The sequence below is a fragment of the Protopterus annectens genome, chromosome 7.part1, assembly GCF_019279795.1.
Source record: "Protopterus annectens isolate FY-2018-M chromosome 7.part1, PAN1.0, whole genome shotgun sequence".
Lineage (NCBI taxonomy): Eukaryota > Metazoa > Chordata > Ceratodontiformes > Protopteridae > Protopterus > Protopterus annectens.
In genome coordinates this window covers 366,202,510-366,222,088 of record NC_056740.1, presented here as the reverse complement: position 1 = coordinate 366,222,088, position 19,579 = coordinate 366,202,510, and the positions used below count along the sequence as shown (strand labels likewise).

The following is a 19,579-nucleotide window of genomic DNA, read 5'->3' as shown; positions in this document are numbered from 1 at the left end:
ATCTACCATACACAGGTAGGCTAAAAGCTCTACCCCCCTATTATGTTTCATACAGACTCCTCAGAGGTGACATCTGTCTGGTATACAAGGTATACCAAAATACTAGAGAGATGCATACACTCTCAGGTCTCAGACTACCTCCTTACTAGCAACCTCCTTTCCAGTACTCAGCATGGTTTCCGACCAAACCATAGCACCACCACTGCCTTACTTTCCTTTACTAATACTATCCTTCAGCATAAAAACAATGGCTATCTCTCCTCTGCTACTTTCCTAGACCTATCTAAAGCATTTGACATGGTCCACCTATCTAAAGCATTTGACATGGTCCCACACAAACAAATTATCTCTGTCCTCAATAACCTATCCTTCTCACAATCGGTCACCAACGGGCTTCAGTTACCTGTCTGACTGCCAACAATCCGTTGAATGGCAGAATGACATATCTCCCAAACTACCCGTCTCCATAGGGGTTCCCCAAGGATCCATCCTTGGACCCCTACTCTTCTCGGTTTACACCAATAATCTAACCTCTGCCACCAAACATGGCACACTCATACAATACACAGATGACTCGACCATCATCTGCTCAGCCCAGCCCCTACCAAAACTGCAAAAAAGTCACACAGGAAGCCTTTTCCTCTGTTGAAACATTGTTATCCGATGCCCGATTAATACTCAACCCAAACAAAACTAAACTACTATCTTCCAACCCACCAAACATACTCAAAACAACTCTCACTTTAACATCACGGCAAAAGACAACACCACTATATACCCAACTGGACATACCAAATTGCTAGGAGTGGAAAGAGACAATAAACTAAAATTTGACATTCACATATACACGACTATAAAAAAAAGTCCACAAAAAACTAGGAGCGTTATACAGAAATAAGCAATTTCTCACCAAAGCAGCAAAGATTTCAATAGCAAATTCCCACCTTATCTCCACCCTACTTTATGCCTCTCCAATATATACCAACCTAAGGCAATGTGATCTAAACAAGCTAGAGACCTGCTACAACAAAATCGCCAAATTCGCCACAGGGGCATCCTACCATAGTCACCACTGTCGCTCACTTGCTGAACTGGGCTGGCTTGAACTCCCTCACCTCCTTCAATGGTATCAACTCTGACTCGCCCACAAACTAGTAAACCATCCACTAAATGTCCCATCCCTCCAGAATCTACTCCAACCCTATCGCACCACCAGACCACTAAGATCCAGCAGCAAAAATCACTTGCAAATCACTAAAGCCAATAACTCTGCTGGTGAAGCACTATTCTCTTGCGCCATAGCCAAATTATGGAACTCACTCCCACCCACAATTACCTCCATACCATCATGCACCCACTTCAAAACTTTAAGCACAACTAAAAACATGCTGGCTATGCCCTTGCAACTCCCACTCTAATATCATCCAACCACTACCTTTCTTTCCACTCCACTAACTACCTTGATTATAGCAAGCTCAGATGCTCATAAGCCAGTACTTATTATACAGCACGAACTTCTTCTTCTTGTAATTCTTCTTGTAACATTTGTTAATGTCTGGTATGCACTTCACATATAAAGATTCTAGTTGTCTACTGATGTACTATGTTCTTCATCTGTAAATATGTTGTAAGTAATTGCTAAGTAAATTGTTAATCACTATGTAATCCAATGTAAATACTGTCTATTTTAACTATGGAGCTTTTCTCCCTGGGCCTCCGCTGAAAATGGACCTACGTCCAGACGGACACTCCCGGTCAACAAATTTAAATAAATAAATAAAAGGTGATCTCAGACCCCACCTTGATGGGACTGCTGCATATCCGCAAGTCAAGCTTTACTCAAGTAACCTGCACACATGGCATCAAGCTGTTCTGTGACATCAATAAGACTTGTTGGTGGGACATTGTGTCCCAGAGACTCCCACATCTGTGAAATAGACTCCCTCTCCACGTCAAGCAGAGTACCTCTTTACCCCTTTTTAAGTGCAACCTAGATAAAATACAGTTGTCTACACTTATCATAAATGTAGATGTTCGAGTGTATTCACTGTTGCAGTCATCACATTTGGGTTATCTGCGTGCAGCAGCCCTCAGTCAGCCTGATTATCATAGTCTTGTGTCCTGCATCAGTTGCTGTGTTATCTTCCATGACGTCAGTTAGTCAGGGGTATAAAGCATGCAGCCGACGCCATTACATCAGTTTTTCCCCCAGATGTCAGGTGTCCCCATAATGGGAAGCAATTATATATACAAAGTTACACCTCCAACAAAAAAGCAAATACAACAAAAAGCTTTAAGCATAGTAAGCAAGAATAGAGGTATTGCCAATAGACGTCAGGGGGCTGGAGGAAGGGTAACTAGGACTGCAACAGTGAATACACTCGAACATCTACATTTATGGTAAGTGTACACAACTGTACTATGTTCTTCATGTTTCACTGTCGCAGTCATCACAGATTCCCAAAGCTAAGTATGGGAGGAGGAAATTAGATAGCATTAGGACCAGCTATAAGGCCCTGCAAGACTGCAGTGGCAAAGCCAGCTCTGGATTTAGAGAAAATTGGCAAATGGTAATGCTTGGTGAAGGTATGTGCAGAACTCCAGGTAGCAGCTTCTAGGATGTCCCTGCTAGGGACACCTCTGAGAAAGGCTGTAGAGGTAGATGCAGCCCTGGTTGAATGTGGTCTAATCGCCCGTGGGGTAGGTTTTCCATGGTGCTTATAGCAGAAATGAATGCAAAGGCCTATCCATTTAGAAATGGTTTGCTTTGAAATGCCCTTCTCCTCTGCCCCTGAAGCAAATGCAACCAGCAGCTGTTCAGATTTTCTGAGAGGTTTAGTCCTGTCCAAATAAAATCTAAGTTGTCTGTGCACATCTAAGGAGTGCAGTATTCCTTCCACTTTGTTCTGTAGATTAGAAAAGAAGGTTGGCAAATGAATGGACTGGATAAGGGTCACACTGGATACTACCTTGGGCATGAAGGAGGGATTGGTCCTGAGGGACACCCTGTCTGCATGAAAATGATGAAAGGCTCCACTGCCATGAGGGCCTGCAATTCAGGCACTCTTCTTGCTGAAGTGATGGCTAAAAGGAAGGCTGTTTTCCAAGAAAGGAATTTCAACTCTGCATTTGCAGCTGGCTCAAACGGAGGTAGAGTGGGTTTTCCCAATACAAAGTTAAGGTCCCAGGCTGGAGTAGGGGCTCTCCTGGGTGGTCTTAAGTTTTTGGCCCCTCTGAGGAACTGCTTCAGCAGTGGATGAAAGAAGAGAAGTGGTTCTGCATTGTAATGAGCTGAAATGGCTGCGGCATGAATTTTGATGGAGGAAAAGGAAAGGCCCTTGTGAAACATCGAAGAATCTGAGGTAAACTGGGCGCTGCTGTGTCCATCTCCTGAGTTTGGTTCCAGGAACAGAATCTTTTCCATTTTTCAGCATAGGATTTTCTGATACTAGGCCTCCTTGCCTCCAGAATGACATCTGAAACTTGCTTACTGAGGGATGATAATGGAGAGATCAAATAATTAGCCAGGCTGCCAGGTGCAGGGTTTGAAGCTGTGGGTGCAGAATCTGGCCCTCCTGCTGGGACAGCAGGGCAGGGGTCTGAGGCAGGTGCCATGGTGCCAGCAGTGACCCACTGCACAAAAGGGGGTACCAGTGTTGGTGTGGCCAGTCTGATACAATCAGTATAGTCCTTGGTTTGTCCCGTTTGATCTTTAGTAGTACCTTGGAGAAGAGAGGCAGAGGGGGAAAAGACAAACTGTTTTTTCCAGGTGAAGGACAGGGCATTCACTTTCCAAGCTTGCTTGTGGGGAGTCCTTGTGCAGAATTTTTCCAATTGGTAGTTCTGGGGGGAGGCAAACAGGTCTATATCTGGGCTCCCCCATTTGTTTCTCAACATGTTGAGTATCTTTGGTTCCAGTTTCCACCCGTGTGGGTCCATGAGATTTCCACTTAGTTCGTCTGCCAGTGTATTTAGCTTTCCTGGCAGGAATTGAGCTTGTAGGTGCACTTGGTAGCTCAAGGCTGAGTTCACACAGCCATGGCTAGTCGGCAGAGAGGATGTGAGTGGGTTTTCCCCTGCTTGTTTATGTACCACATAACAGTGGTGTTGTCCGTCTTTACCATTAATTGTCCTGGAAGAATGTGGTCCTTGAAGGCTGTCAGAGCATTCTGTATAGCTAACATTTCTTTTTGATTGATATGCAAGTGCATTTGACTTGGGTTCCACTTTCTCTGAATGCACTTCCCTGCCAAGTGAGCCCCCCATGCATAGTGCGATGCGTCTGTTAGGGTTTGGGCGGCAGGGGTACAGTAAATGGCAGTCCCTTGTTTTGGTGGCAGGTCCCTGCCCACCAAAGGAACTCTATCTGTAGACAAGGTATGATAGGAATCATTGCTTTTAGATGCTGAGAATGTTATCACCATAGGCTTCTTAGATACCACTGTAGCTTCCTCATATGCAGACTTGCATATGGAATTAGGAGAATGTAGGAGCCCATGAACCCCAGGGCTTGCAGTATTTTCCTTGCAGATAGCAGAGTCTCTGTGGCCAGTAGTTTGAAGTAGACTGTCAAATGAACTTGTTTCTCTGGCGTTAGGAAAGCCATCTGGGAAGTTGTGTTCAAGCTTGTTCCCATGAATACAATTTGTTGGCAGGGTACAAGATGTGATTTATTTTCGTTTATGGTGTACCCCAGAGAGGTTAGCAATTTCTGTACAAACGCCAGATGATTCAATAGCATGTCCTGGGCTTTCTGCCTGAATTAGACAATCGTCCAGGTATGGATATATTTGGATATTTCGTTGCCTGCAAAATGCAATGACTGGAGCTATGCACTTTGTGAATACCCTGGGTGCAGTAGATAAGCCAAAGGGCAGTGCAGAGAAAGTACAGTTTTGTACCTACCATAAATGTAGATGTCCGAGAGGTATGCATCTGCAGTCCTAACATATGGGTTGTCCTGCCTCAGGCAGCCCTTCGGTCGGCCGGATTCCAAAGTCTGGGTCTGGCCTCGGCTGATGTCGCACTTCACCCGACGTCATAGCTGCTGTGAATTGGGTATAAAGGCATCAGCCGACGCCATTTTCCTCAGTGTTTCTTGCCCCAGATGCCAGGTGCCCTCTAGGAAGGCTAAATTTGGATAAATGCAAATGATTCAAAACAGTAGAGAGCAAACAATATAAACATGTATATACATATATACAAACAAATACACCATAATAGATTCCCCCAGCTAGCTACAAGATGGGCAAATACCCTAGGAGTACCACAGAGGGGAAGGACGGTGGGTAATCCTGACTGCAGATGCATACCTCTTGGACATCTACATTTATGGTAGGTACAAAACTGTACTATGTCCTTCAAGGATGCATCTGCAGTCCTAACATATGGGTAGAATACCATAGCCAAACTGGGGGAGGAGGCACTAAGATGATTATGGCGTAGCTAAGATCCATTGCAAAACAGCAGTTGCAAAACCTGCTCGGGATCTGGAGTATAAAGGTAGATTAACAAAACTGTACTATGTCCTTCAAGGATGCATCTGCAGTCCTAACATATGGGTAGAATACCATAGCCAAACTGGGGGAGGAGGCACTAAGATGATTATGGCGTAGCTAAGATCCCTTGCAAAACAGCAGTTGCAAAACCTGCTCGGGATCTGGAGTATAAAGGTAGATTATAATGCTTGGCAAATGTATGCACGGAGCTCCAAGTAGCAGCTTCTAAAATGTCTTTAGTAGCCACTCCACGTAGGAAAGCTGTAGTAGTGGCTGTAGCCCTTGTGGAGTGAGGTCTGATGTTTTCTGGAGATGTCTTTCCATGAAAAGAGTAACAAAATCTAATGCAATTTCCTATCCATTTTGAGATTGTCTGTTTTGAAATTGCTTTTCCTTCCATTCCTGTTGCATATGCTACCAGAAGCTGGTCAGTTTTTCGGTTGGTCTTGGTTCTGTCCAGATAGTAGCGCAATTGCCTGTGCACATCCAAGGTATGCAGTAGTCTTTCCCCCCTGTTCTGTGGGTTGGGGAAGAATGTTGGTAGATGGATTGCTTGGTTCAATGATACCCTGGAGACCACTTCTGGCATAAAAGTAGGGTTAGTTCTCAAGGACACTCTATCCTGATGGAAGATAAGGAAGGGCTGTACTGCCATTAATGCCTGTAATTCAAAAACCCTTCTTGCTGAAGTGATTGCAAGCAGGAAAGCAGTTTTCCAAGATAAGAATTGTAATTCTGCTGTTGCTGCTGGTTCGAAAAGGGGAAGTGTTAACTTTTCCAACACAAAGTTAAGGTCCCATGTAGGCAAAGGTGGCTTCCTTGGAGGCTTTACATTTTTAATTCCTCTCAGAAACTGCCTGAGTAGAGGATGAGAGAAGACTGGAGGATCCATGTCGTATTCTGCTGAAATTGCTGATGCATGAATCTTGATGGAGGAGTAAGACAGGCCATTGTGGAAAAGTTCTGCTAAGTATTCCAGGATGTTAGCTATGTTTGCTAATGATACATTTTCTCCTTTGCTGCACTCCAAATGAGGTATCTTTTCCATTTGGCTGAATAAGTCTTCCTTGTGGAGGGTCTGCGAGCCTCCAGGATAATGTCTTTAACCCTCTGAGATAAATCTGGGTTATTTTGCTTTATGTAATATTCCAAGCAGCTAGCTGTAGTGTTTTCAAGTTTGGATGTAGGATCTTGTAGTTGTTCTGTGTTAGCAGTAAAGGAACTAGAGGTAGAGGCCATGCGTGTGTCCGAGACATGCTCCTCAGTAGCGGGTACCAATGCTGCCTTGGCCAGTCTGGAGCTATCAGGATGATCCTTGGATGATCTTCTTTGATCTTCAGTAGCACTTTGTGCATCAAAGGAAGAGGTGGGAATGCATATGCTGTCAGGTTTTCCCAACTGAAGGATAGGGAGTCCACCTTCCAAGCAAGTGGGTGGTTTTCCCAACTGAAGGATAGGGAGTCCACCTTCCAAGCAAGTGGGTGGTATGTCCTTGTGCAGAATTTCCTCAATTGGTGGTTGTGTGGGGATGCGAACAGGTCTATTTCTGGTAGTCCCCATTTCTTTGTAATGGTTTTGAAGATGTCTGGATGCAGCATCCATTCGTGGGCATCCGTGGTAGTTCTGCTTAAGGTGTCTGCTAGTATATTTTCTTTTCCTGGCACAAATTTGGCCTGGAGTTGAATGTTGAGGTTCAGGTCCACATTCCACAGGTCCATTGCCATCCGGCATAGAGGATATGAGTGCGTGCCTCCCTGTTTGTTGATATACCACATGACTGTGGTGTTGTCCGTCCTTATCAGCAAATGACCCTGTTGAAGAAAAGGTCTGAATGTCTGAAGTGCCTGTTTCACTGCCAGCATCTCTTTTTGATTTATGTGTAGGTTCACCTTGTGTCCATAGGCCTTGTATACACTTGCCCACCATGTGTGCCCCCCAGCCTAGGTCTGAGGCGTCCGTGGTGATATTCTGGCTTGGGTGAGGTTTGTGGAAAGGCAGTCCTCTGTTCAACTGACAGGCCTGAGCCCACCACAGGAATTCTTGTTTCAGGCATGGTATTATTGGAATCTGGGCTTCTAGACTGTGCTTGTGTTGAGACCATACATTCCTTAGGTACCATTGCAACTTTCTCATATGCAGCCTGGCATGTGGAATCAAAATTATGCAGGATGCCATGTAACCCAGGGCTTGCAGGACTTTCCTTGCTGTAAGCTGGTTCTGTGTTGTTAATGCCATGAAACAGAGTGGTAGTTGCTTTTGCTTTTCTGCTGTGAGAAATGCCATCTGATTTGTTGTGTCCAGTTCTGCACCCAAGAATGTTATCCTTTGGGATGGTACCAGCCTTGACCTTTTTATGCTGACTGTGTATCCCAGGGCTTGCAGTAGTTGTATAACCTTTTCCAAATCTTTTGTTAATTTGGTCTTGTTGTCCGCTTGTATTAGGCAGTCGTCCAGGTATGGATAAATCTGAATTCCCTGAAGCCTGCAATGAGCAATTACTGATGCCAGGCATTTCGTGAATACTCTGGGCACAGTAGATAAGCCAAAGGGCAATGCTGAGAATTGATAATGCTCTGATCCTGCAAGAAATCTGAGGTATCTTCTGCAATCTGGTCGTATAGGTACGTGCAGGTATGCCTCCTTGAGATCTAGAGTCACCAGCCAAGACTCCTTGCCCAGCATGGGAAGAAGTTGCTGTAGGGTCAGCATTTTGAATTTTGGAACAATGAGATATGTGTTCAGAGCGGACAGGTCGAGAATAGGCCTCCACTGGTTTTCTTTTCTTGGTACCAGGAAAAGTCTGGAGTAAAATCCTTGCCCTTGTTCCATAGGAGGTACTTTTTCTATAGCTCTCATCCTTAATAGATGGTTGATTTGTTCTAGAGCGTTTGTTTCTTGATTTGGTGGCAGGTTTGGCTTTCCTCTCTTTTTTGGTAGAGTGTGGAAGTGAAACCTGTAGCCTTTGTCTATTGTCTGTAAAATCCATTTGTCTCCTGTAATGTAATGTCAGTTTACGGAAAATAAGGCTAGCTTTCCGCCTAAGGGTGCTTCCAGTTGTTCCCTGGTAGGCGGTATCAGAGTCAAGTCATTGTGTCTGTCCTGTGGAAGTGGTCGTAGCTGGATCTGTGGCAGTACTTCTCTGGTTGTTAGGCTGCCACTGACGTCCCCTGTAGGCACCTCTGGATTGACCTCTGCCTCTCTGTGCTCTGGAGGTGTCTGGAAAGGACCAATTCTTCGAAGGCCAATTTCTACTAAACCTCGGAGGCTGGACCTGTAAGAAATCCTTGACTGTTTGGACAGATTTTGCTTTTTCTTCCACCTTCTTTAGCACTTGCTGAGCAGGGGAGCCAAACAAACTTTGTTTCTCCATGGGAGCATCTAGAAGCTTTGACTTTACATGGTCTGGTAAGGATTGCTCTTTTAACCATGCATGCCTTCTAATCACTGTTCCAGTCATAGCTGATCTGAAGGAAGCCTCCAGTGCATCATAGCCGCATTTTAAGGAATGATTACTGACCTGCTGAGTGTTATGTACCAAATCCTGAAGGGACTTACGGTCTATAGGTTCAGGGGAGGACAGTTTTTTATTTAGCTGGTCTAACAAAAATTCCTGATACTGAATCATGTGGAATTGACAGTTCAAGGCCCTAGCCGAAAGAGTAGCAGAAGTATAAACTTTTTTACCCCAACTCTCTAAAGCTCTAGATTCTCTTTCAGAGGGGAGGGGGTTTTTGGCAGAGGCAGCTGCTACAGCTTTGGGGCCCTGTGAAATGGTTTCAGGATCTGCAATAGGAGCCTTATACAAGTGAAAGTGTGTGTCCGGGACCCTGTAATATCTGTCGGGCTTGGCAGGGGCCGGGGGAAGAGAGTCTGGGACAGTACAAGCATCATTATATGCAACTGTAAGTACTGGAGGAATGGCTAAAGGCCTATGCTGTGGTAAACGTAAAAAGGTCCTTAGCCTTTTCCTTGAATCTGAAAAATCCTGGCCCTGCCATTGAAAATGCTCTCTCATAGCATGTAAGGTTTCCCCAAAAGAAAATTCCTCAGGAGGAGAGGCAGAAGGAATTGAGTCTTCTGCATCAGAATCCTCATAAGGAGAATATGGGCCTTCTGGAGGACCTCAGTTTTCTGAATCATCCGAGGAGTAGTCTGTAGAAACAGGATCCGGAGGCTCTGCTCTAGGCCTCTTCTCTGGAGGGGGTTGAGAGGCCCTGTCTGGGTGAGGTTGGGATCCCCTGATTAAAGAAATGAGATCCTCAGCCAGGCTGAGCATTTGGGAACTAGAGGTAGGCCTGTGTGAGGGGCTTTTAGCAGGCAAGGCCTTAGATGATTTAGCTGCTTTAGCCCTAGAAAAAGCCTTGATAGACATAGATGCAGGGGGCCTAGCAGCTCCACGTGCAGGAGTAGATATATCTAAAGGAATAGTATCTGCTAAATCCTGGGTGGCTGCTACAGCAGGGGTAATTTCAGTAGCAGATTCAGCCATGCTGTGTGCGGCCTCGGCTATCGGAGGCATGCTTTCGGCCGAAGGAAGAACCGAGGATTCGGTTTCAGCCGAAACCGAGACACTCGCGGTTGGCTTAACCATGGTTTCGGCCGAAACCGCGGGCCGCGAGTGTCGGTCCTTTTCCTTACGCTTTTTAGCTAATTGCGAAGTCGGAGTCTCCGACGGCATTTTGTAAGCAAAAGCGGGACCAAAAAACTCCTCTGCAAACTCCGACCGACGTCTAAGTGTCCGTCAGTTGAAGGAAGCACAGGCTAGACAAGCTGATACGTCGTGGTCCGGGCCTAAGCAAGGAAGGCAGTAAGAGTGGAAATCCTTATGAGGTATTTGTTTCCCACAAGTTAAACAATTATTTACTTTTTCTGACATTGGCTGAGGCAAGAAAGAGTCCCCAACGGGGTACTTAGCTTTTTAGAAGTCTTCGGTAGTAGAAATCTCTGGATCTGACCGACCAGCACTTGCGAACAGCTTCTGCTTCTGCTTCGGGCACCGGGCGGCAAGAAAGACTGAGGAAAATGGCGTCGGCTGATGCCTTTATACCCAATTCACAGCAGCTATGACGTCGGGTGAAGTGCGACATCAGCCGAGGCCAGACCCAGACTTTGGAATCCGGCCGACCGAAGGGCTGCCTGAGGCAGGACAACCCATATGTTAGGACTGCAGATGCATCCTTGAAGGACATCTGATAGTGCATGTAGCCTGCTTTGAAGCGTAGGTATCTTCTGCAAGATTCCCTTATTGGGATGTGCAGGTAGGCTTCCTTTAAATCCAGTGATGCCTACCAGGCATCCTTGCCTAGCATAGGAAGCAGCTGGTGAAGAGTTAGCATCTTGAATTTTGGGATCACCAAAAAATGTGTTTAGGATAGAGAGGTCCAGGATAGGATGTCAGGAGTTGTCTTTTCTGGGCACCAGGAAGTCTTAAGTAGAAACCTTGTCCCCTTTCCTCTTCTGGAACAGGTTGAATAGCCCTGATGCTTAAGAGAGAGAATTGCTTTTGAGCGTCTGTCCACTGATTTGGGGGTAGATCTGGTCAACCTTTTGGGGTTGGTAAGGAGCAAAAGTGGAATCTGTATCCCTGGAAAACTATACCTAAAATCCATTTGTCCTGAGTAATGAGTTCCCAATTTCTTGCCTGCAGGGCAATCTTTCCCCCCTAAAGGAACAGTCAGTTGTGCAGGGCTTGGAAGATTTAAAGTTAACTCATTTAGACAGTTTACCATAGTGGGGTGTCTTACCACCCCCTGCTTTGGAAGTGGGAGCCCCCCACTGCTTAGTCCTGTGAGTACCTTGGGGCTGAAGCCTGGGTGTTCTGCTGTTTCTGGGTTTGGACTGAAGGCCTGGAAGAGGCAGGAAAGGACCAGTTTTTTGAGGGCCAATGCCTACTAAATCTGGGAGGCTGTACTTGCAGGAAATCTTTAACAGTTTGCATAGATTTAGCTTTTTCCTCCATGTTTTTAAGTACTACTTCTGCTTTGTTGCCAAACAGGCAGTCTTGGTTTAAGGAAGCATCCAGCAATTTAGCTTTAACATGATTTGGCAAAGCTTGCTCCTTAAGCCAAGCATGCCTTCTAAGTACAGACCCAGCGACAGCAGCCCTGCAAGATGCCTCTAGTGAATCAAAACCACATTGCAAAGTATATTTTCCAACTTGTTCAGCAAAATGTATTAAATCCTGTAAATCTTTACTTTCAGCACAGTCAGGAATCAACATAAGTTTCTGTTTAAGCAATCCAATAATATGCTGCTGATACTTTAACATATGAAACTGTCAGTTTAAGGCCCTAAAGGCCAAGGTTGCAGAAGTGTATACCTTCTTACCCAATCTATCCAGCGCTATAGAATCTCTAGCAGAGGGTGTAGGACTTTTGGCAGTAGTAGCCTTAATACCCTTGGGTCCCCGTGAAATGGTCTCCGGATCTGCAGAAGGATTTTTAAAGAGGAACTTGTGAAGTCAGGAACCCTGTAATATCTATCAGGTTTCCTGGGAGCAAGAGGTAAAGAGTCAGGGGCCAAGCTGGATTCCGAAAAGGCATCATCAACAAAGTCCAGTACAGGGGGGATAGCTACAGGTCTGTGATGGGGCAAGAGTAAGAAATCCCTAATTCTCTTCTTAGAGTCAAAGTAATCCTGGCTTTCCCAGCAAATATGCTCCCTAAGAGTATGCAAGGTTTCACAAAAAGAGAAATCCTCTGGAGGGGAAGCAGAGGGAATAGAGTCCGCTGCTTCAGAATCCACATAGGTAGATAAGGGTAAATTCATGGTCGTCATAGGAAACAGAAATTTCAGAGTCCTGATCAGAAGAATCATAAGGAAACTCGGTCCTAGGTCTCTTAGAGGGGGGAAGGGCGGCTTCCCCAGATTATAGTAATAAGGTCTTCGGCCATTGTTTTTTAGGCATAGAGGCCTGACCATGCGGTCTGGGCGCTGGTTTTCTAGGCATGGATCGAGTTTTGGGCCTTGAAGAAGAAGATGGCATCGGTTTAATATGCAAGTCAGTAGGCCTGAATACACCCTCAGAAGCCAGTGTCTGCAAGCGGCTCCGAACCCATCCAAGGCAGAAACATCCGCAGGTTCCACAGTTGAAGCATCTTGTGGCATACCAGACTCCGAATGGGTCTCAGTAGAGGCCTGAAAATCTGAAGTAGTGGGTATCAGGGGCTGCGAAAGTGCCACACTGAGTACCGACGAACTGGCGACTAGCTTGGGAGAAGCACCGTCGGCAGCTTTGGACCGATGCAGTCTGTCTCTGTCTTTATCTTTGCGGTTTTTCTGAATGTTGGTAGTCAGATGGCTTACCGAAGCCATATCTAGATAACTGAACACAGTACCAAAATATTTAGAAGCGTAAATAAACCAACGACGAATAGTTTGTTGTTTAAATAAGGCACAAAAAGTACAGTTTTGTACCTACCATAAATGTAGATGTCCGATAGGTATGCATCTGCAGTCATAACATATGGGTTGTCCTGCCTCAGGCAGCCCTTCGGTCGGCCGGATTCCAAAGTCTGGGTCTGGCCTCGGCTGATGTCGCACTTTCCCCGACGTCATTTGTATTAAGTTGTTGATCTGCTTTAAAGCCTCTGCCCTCTGATTTAGTGGCAGGTTTGGCATTCCGTTCCTTCTTGGCAAAGTGTGGAAGTGGAACCTGTATCCTTTGTCTATTATTTGCAGTGTCCATGTGTCCCTTGTAATGTAATGCCAGTTTTTTGAGAATAAAGAAAGCTTTCCGCCCAATGGTGCTTCCAATTGAGCCCTGGTCGGCGGAATCAAAGAAAAGTCATTGAGTCTGCCCAGGTGTAGTAGTTGTTGTTGCTGTTCCTGCACTACCTCTCTGGTTGGTAGGCTGCCACTGACGGCCTCTGTAGGAGCCTCTAGCTTGCCCTCTACCTCTGGGACGCCTGTTCCTGCCCCTCTGGGATCTGTCCGAGTCTGGAAAGGACCAATTCTTAGTAGGCCAGTTTCTGCCGAATCTCGGTGGTTGTACTTGCAGAAAGTCCTTAACTGTTTGCACAGATTTTGCCTTTTCTTCAAACTTCTTTAAGACCTCCTGAGCCGAGGAACCAAATAATTTTTGTTTTTCCATTGGAGCATCCAGGAGTTTAGCTTTAACATGGTCTGGTAAAGATTGTTCCTTCAGCCAGGCATGCCTACGAATAACTGCCCCAGTCATAGCTGACCTACATGAAGCTTCCGGTGCATCATAACCACACTGCAAAAAATGATTACTAACCTGCTGAGTTATGTACCAGATCCTGAAGGGATTTACGGTCAAGGGGTTCAGAAGAGGAAAGCTTCTTATGCAATTCATCTAATAAATACTCTTGGTACTGTATCATATGAAATTGACAATTTAATGCCCTCATGGAAAGAGTTGCAGAAGTATATACCTTCTTTCCCCATCTCTCTAAAGCTCTAGACTCCCTTTCAGAAGGTAGAGGATTTTTGGCAGTGGCAGCTGCAACCCCTTTTGGGCCCTGAGAAAATAGTATCTGGGTCTGCGGAATGGGCCTTGTACAGTTGTAGATGAGAATCCGGGACCCTGTAGTATCGATCAGGTTTGGCAGGTGCCGGAGGGAGAGAATCAGGGGCTGTACTAACATCATTGTACACATCATCAATAACATTCAAAACAGGAGGTATAGCTAAGGGCCTATGCGGAGGTAAATGTAAAAAGGTCCTTAATCTCTTTCTAGAATCAGAGAAATCCTGACCCTGCCATTGAAAATGTTCTCTCAGAGTGTAGTGTCTCACCAAAGGAAAACTCTTCAGGAGGGGAGGCCGAAGGGATAGATTCTTCAGCATCAGAATCCTCGTAGGCCGAATAAGCCTCCTCCTGGTGATCTGACAACACAGATCCATCCGTAGACTCATCTGAAGAGTGTAGGTCAGAGGGCTCAGTCCTGGACCTTTTGTCTGGTGGTGGATGAGAGCCCCTGTCCGGATGAGGCTGAGAACCTCTAATTAAAGAGATAAGATCCTCTGCAAGGCTGAGGATCTGAGAACTAGAAGAAGGTCGCTGAGAGGTAGTCTTGGGAGGCAAAGCTTTAGCAAGTTTAGTAGCTTTAGCCCTGGAAAAAGCCTTAATGGACATGGAAGCAGGGGGTCTGGCTGCACCACGTGCAGGAGTAGACTTGTCCAAAGGAATGGTGTCGGGCATTTCCTGGACATTGGTTTCAGTAGGTAGCTCAGTAGCCGACTCAGCCGGGGCCTCCAGGGCCGCGGTGGTCGGTTGAGTGGATTCGGTTAAAAGAAGTACCGAGGACTCTGTTTCGGCCGAAACAGAGACACTCGTGGTAGGCCTAACCGTGGTTTCAGCCGAAACCGCGGGCCGCGAGTGTCGGTCCTTGTCCTTCTGTTTTTTCACCAAATGCGATGTTGGAGTCTCCGACGGCATCTTATATGCAAAATTAGCCCCAAAGAATTCCTCTGCAAACTCCGACCGACGTCTAAGAGTTCGTCGGTTGAAGGAAGCACAGGCTGAACAGGCCGAGACGTCGTGGTCTGGGCCTAAGCAAGGGAGGCAGTAAGAGTGGAAATCCTTATGAGGTATTTGTTTCCCACAAGTTAAACAATTATTTACTTTATCTGACATTGGCTGAGGCAAGAAAGAGTCCCCAACAGGGTACTTACCTTTTTCGAAGTCTTCGGTAGCTGAATCACAGGAGCTGACCGACCGGCACTTGCGAACTGCTTCTGCTTCGGGCACCACGCGGCAAGAAAGACTGAGGAAAATGGCGTCGGCTGATGCTTTTATACCCCAGACGCTCTGACGTCGGGGAAAGTGCGACATCAGCCGAGGCCAGACCCAGACTTTGGAATCCGGCCGACCGAAGGGCTGCCGGAGGCAGGACAACCCATATGTTATGACTGCAGATGCATCCTTGAAGGACATCTGACAGCAAGGTATGTCGTGGTCAGGGCCTAATCAAGGAATTCAGTACGAATTAAAATCTTTAGGAGGTATTTGATTTCCGTAAGAAATACAATTATTAACTTTACTGACATCGGTTTAGAGCAAGAAAAAGTTTCCCCAACGGGGTACTTAGCTTAGTTGAAGACTTCAGTTCTGAAACATGAAAACGAAAATTTCAGGAGTCGGCCGACCGGCACTTGCGAACTGCTTCTGCTTCGGACACCACACGGCAAGAAAGACTGATGTAATGGTGTCAGCTGCATGCTTTATACCCCTGACTACCTGACGTCATGGAAGATGACACAGCAAACGACGAAGGACCCAAGACTTTGATAATCAGGCCGACTGAGGGCTACTGCAAGCAGATAATCCAAATGTGATGACTGCAACAGTGAAACACGACGAACATCTGGATGGAAAATAGAAAATACATCCCTGGGATTTCACCTGTGTCCCTGCTGGACAGGGGCATCGGGTGCTGATCTATACATGGGCTAAACTCTTGGCTAGGCTTATAAGGGCCTCAGGGCCAATAGCCTAGTAACTTCCTATGATCCTACACTGCTCTCAATCACTGTGCATGATATGTCTTGGGGGTGTAAAGAAGTAGAAAGGCAACAGGAAGATCGTTATGTCCATGGGCCACACTGTTGCTGCTTCCTCTCTGTGAAGCTTTCCATTCATAGCACTTTGAGAATATGTGCTTGCCCTGCCCTTGAAGTAGCCCAAGGATTGTTAGTCATTGGGTAGAGTCCAACAGCAATCGGGAATCAGTCCAGAAAGACACTCTTCCTTACTCATGTGGAAGTGAGGAAAAATACTACTTGATTCTTACACAAAGTGAATAGTAAAATTTAGGTTAGCAATTCAACAAAGTGCACGTATAATAAATATTTAACTATCAGATAAATGGTGCCAATTTTTAAGATGAAATGAGTTATCTACTTACTACAATGATAGATCAGTACTGTCTTCTTCCATCAGGTTAAACCTGTGGGTTATCGGATCCAAAGCCAGCATTTTTTTTTTTTTTTTTTAAAGAGTTTTCAGCCCTGGAGCTTCACCTCCTCTCCCCACAACACACTGCTCTAACCCTATTCTCCTCAAAATGAGTTTGCCCCTGACCATTCCCCCAGCAACAGAGAAAATTCACTACTACATAATGATGGACAAGAGCAACAGCCAAGGCCCCAAGCAGGGTGACTCATTATCCCAACCGTCTGACCAGTCAGAGACACTCACCAATCCACCAAACAAATGGAGAAAAAAAAACTTAATGATGTCTCCGTGTTGTCACGTACATAACTTTCACATCCAATGTTGCCTTTTCCATCTGCTTCAACCTGTGGGACAGAGTCCCCAGCCAGGTACAACTCCAGGGAGGCCATTAGGAGAGAACATTCCACAAAAAGGTGGAACCAAAGTGGCCCTATACCTTTGCTGAACACCTAGCTTGTAACTGGAAACAAAGGTATGAGCACTGGACCAAGTAGCAGGGAGCACAAATATCACAAACAGCAGCCTGCGAGAGAAAAAAAAAGCAGTTACTGCTGCAAATGCTCTAGTATGGCCTCTAGGCTTAGCAGGTAAAGACATTCCTCTCAAGAAATATACAAAACAGATAAAATCGGAGAGCTGTTTGGATAGGGTAGCTTTAACTTCAGCCTTTCCCAGCATGACCCATAAAAAGGAGATAAAGAACTGGTCTGCTTTCCTAAAACCTTTAGTTCTGTTCTAATAAAATCTGAGTTGTCAATGGATTTCCAAACAATAAATACACTTCCTTGTTAATGAAATTTGGAAAGAAGACTGGCAAGTGAATAGGGAGGTTCATCATACACTCCTGTGCGACCTTGGACAAAAAAAAAAAAAAAAAAAGATTTGTCCTAAGAGTATCTCTTTCCTTATGAAAAATCCAGTAAGGAGGAATGGAGGATAATGCACGCAGCTCAGATATCTTTCTGGTGGAGGTTACAGCAACCAGAAAGATGGTCTTCCAAGACAACACTTCAAACTTGAAGCATCAACAGGGGGTAACCACAGAGGTACTAGATCTTGAATAGGTGTCCACAACAAAAAAGTACCCCTCGGGAAGGCTTTAGACAGCTTAAGAGCAGTAAAATATGCATTATCCCTGACCATATGGAAACTGGAAATGGTAGCAAACTGTACCTTAGTGGTAGAATAACGCAACCCAACGTGAAAGAGGTCAAAATGACATCTAATGGAGCTGAAAATGGATCTAAACTAAGCTCAAGTGATGAAAAGTTTCCACTTACAAACATATACTTTCTGGTTGGAAGGCTTCTGGGATGAGGAAAGAAAATGTATAACTCTGTCAGGGCGCTTGGAATTCCTGACCATCACTAGAATTGGAAAAAACATGTGGACAATCTAAGGGACCAGAGGTTGGGGAGAGAAATCCCTGCAGGATGGACGATCAGATCTGGGGGAAGGTGACTCAGGTGAAATGTCTGCAATGCTAGGAGGACTACTCTCATCTCCGAAACAATGACGCAAAGTTTGACCCTGAAAGCCGACCAGCTCTGTTGGAATGTCTTCCCTTCGAAATGCTCCCCCACCCCAGAAGGGAAGCATAAGTAGTGACTTTAGCCTGGGGCTGGGGAAGAATAGTCACCCTGTTATGACCAAAGGTAAATTCAAGCACCAGTGAATGTGGTGGTAACAAATGTTCATCAGAACAACTGGAAAATCCATGGGAGGAGTAAGTAAGACCACTCAGCTGCCACAATACATTGTAAGACCTTCAAATGGAATTTTGCCAAAGGAACTAGACAGATGGAAGCTGCCATGTGCCCAAAGAGCCATAAAAATGTAAAAGTCAAAAGTTTGTGGTCCTAAAGCCAGTGGGATGCCTTCCGGTGAAGAGCAGTTAACTAGGACAAAGGAAGTTTGGCCGAGAGACTCAATCAAAATGGAGGCTTGTAAATTCCAAAACTTGTACTGGTTCCAGGCTGGACTTTTTATGACTCACTAAAACTCTCAAGGACAAACACAAATGGAGTAATTAGTCTTGAGCATCTGTTATGGTTAACCTCCCCAAAACTGCTGTGAAGGGAACTTTCCCCAGGAGTGTCTTGTAAAGGTTGCTGCAATTTACAAAAAATATATATACTTACTCCATTTCTATTCCTTGGAGAAGGATCTTTGTGGAGTGGCGAAATGCACTCCTATGGCAGACAGTCTTTCCATCCTGCTCACTCCTGGTTAACATGTCTTTCATCTTTGGGCTAAACAGGGAAGAACTGACCACAGCACTAACAAAGAATGCCTTAAACCAGTTTGTAAAGTTTCACAAATGCATCCAGGCATGCTGTAGCATGGTTATGCTGGTGCCTGCCTTGCAAGGTGTCCCACATGTGCACACAACCCAAAAGTCACTGAGGCAGAGGAGTGCTTTCCCAAGCAGTCCACCTCCCAAGACTTTCTGCTGGCCGGATGGTCAGAACTCTCTTCTGAGATAACCTTTTTTTTGTGACAGCTGCTACAACGATCATTTCAACTGCTGGATCCTTAGTCCAATGTGGTCTGTCCTAAGGTGGGGCCACAAACCTGTCTGATTTCTTGGGGATTCGTTCCACCATATCGGGTTCCACCAAGCCCTCCAAGGCACCATGTCGACTAAGTGCTTCTGGAGGGGCGACTATCCAGGATGTGGATGAGCCAGTTTCAAAGGCCTCCAGAAACACAGACACACTCGGGGAAGCTGCATCTGTGGTCCATCACCCAAACCATCTCAACAATTCCAAATTATTGCCAAAGGAGTAATTGTTGCAGGAAGATCTGGGGGAGCTCTCTCCTTCATCAAGGTCAGTATCCTCAGTGGGGAATTCATCTAGGGAATGCACGTGCCTCCTCCTGCAAGGACTCTTAATGTGACCCTCCCCAACCAGGGTGTCCAGTGCAGACCTTGAAGGGACAGAGGAACCTGAAAATAGGGACACCTGGAGACCAGAAAGCATGGGTTGTCCTGGAGCCAGTTGATAGGCCCAGACGCGGGGGAAGGGGAATGGTCCAAAATCGCTCCTGACCATCCTTCTCACTCTCAGCAAGAGAAAATCCTCTCCACAGCATCAAAAGCAGAGGTCAAAGTCAGACAAATGGATCCAGCACTCTTCAGATAAGAGTGAGACACCAG

At 45.7% G+C, this 19,579-nt stretch overlaps 1 protein-coding gene across 5 annotated transcripts in view; it reads right to left on the bottom strand.

Annotated features, from left to right (window-relative positions):
- Positions 1-19,579, bottom strand: part of KCTD6 (potassium channel tetramerization domain containing 6) — a 269,008-nt gene that overhangs the window by 126,827 nt on the left and 122,602 nt on the right. The gene's annotated exons all lie outside the window — the stretch shown is intronic.